This window comes from Anneissia japonica, unplaced genomic scaffold (assembly GCF_011630105.1).
Source record: "Anneissia japonica isolate Jap-2015-1 unplaced genomic scaffold, ASM1163010v1 scaffold12856_len40468_cov114, whole genome shotgun sequence".
NCBI lineage: Eukaryota > Metazoa > Echinodermata > Crinoidea > Comatulida > Comatulidae > Anneissia > Anneissia japonica.
In genome coordinates, this window is record NW_022724489.1 from 26,114 (window position 1) to 27,176 (window position 1,063).

At 30.1% G+C, this 1,063-nt stretch overlaps 2 long non-coding RNA genes across 2 annotated transcripts in view; both read right to left on the minus strand.

Annotated features, from left to right (window-relative positions):
- The window catches only part of LOC117112506, an 8,309-nt gene that overhangs the window by 3,055 nt on the left and 4,191 nt on the right, over positions 1–1,063 (minus strand). The gene's annotated exons all lie outside the window — the stretch shown is intronic.
- Positions 7–1,063, minus strand: part of LOC117112507 — a 2,015-nt gene continuing 958 nt past the window's right edge. Inside the window, exons 2-3 of the long non-coding RNA XR_004446051.1 lie at positions 847–961; positions 7–245 (exon numbers count right to left, since the gene is read on the minus strand). This is a non-coding gene — a long non-coding RNA (uncharacterized LOC117112507). The remainder of the gene's footprint in view (positions 246–846; positions 962–1,063) is intronic.

The following is a 1,063-nucleotide window of genomic DNA, read 5'->3' on the forward strand; positions in this document are numbered from 1 at the left end:
AACTAGAGTTTATTATACAAAACCCTGTTCAAGAATCTGTCGCGTTACAGGTGTGTATAAACCAGAAATTTTCTGTATGATATTGAAGCTGGAGCTGTCTATATCCGTGCTTTTTCTTGTCCAATGGTAGCAGAGTAAATTTAAAATCTTGCTGAAAGATGCCATTGTAGATTCTACAGAGTGACCAAACTAAGTTCGAAATATTGAATCAAGATGGCTTCGGATTTTCACTCTTGCTTCACATGCTGAAAGATATAACAAAACAATTCTTTTAATCAGAGCAAAGTGATACATACAGTTGTCTTGTGCATTTTGAAACTCTTTTTTGAAGAAAAAAAAAAGTGAGTCATGAAAAATCATAATAATACATACACTAGGTCAAAATATAGAATTGAGGGGCTGGGCAAAATAACCAAGAACTGACAGTTGGAATATGATTAATGCTCTAATTGTTTTAAAATTTTAAATCATAATAATTAAACAGATTTTGCCGTTTGTGTCTTTAAGGCAAGTAATTACTTAGTATTGAAAATGTATCTTAAAATTTTCTACCCACATTTTAAATTTTGTATTTTCCTTCAACATGAATGTATTAAAATAAGAGTATGATATGCGGTAGCTGAAATACGAGACTAACACACTTCTTAATCATAAGTCGGTTAATTAGTTGTTCCATCCTTTTTTTCTTAGTTTTAAAAGCATTAAAATACTGTGCAATATACTTACAATGTTAATATCCTTTTTGCAGTAGGCCTTACACACACATTATTGATTAATTGATAACCTCCACCATTAGTACTAGTGAGGTCCTATATTTAAAGTGTTAAAAACTTGAAACTTATTCACCTTTGAAAGTCAGGTAATTTCCTGTTTCTCCGACTGCCGCATTAAGGCTTTAAACAAACATCAACTTTCTTACTTCATGAGTTTTCACTGAGAAAAATTCCTTTACCAACAAATTCTGAAAGAAAGTCAACATATAATGATTTTTTGATATTTTGTTTTGCAAACCCACTGTTGACGAAAATAAGGATTTAAAATAAAAATAAAATTTATTTTTGAT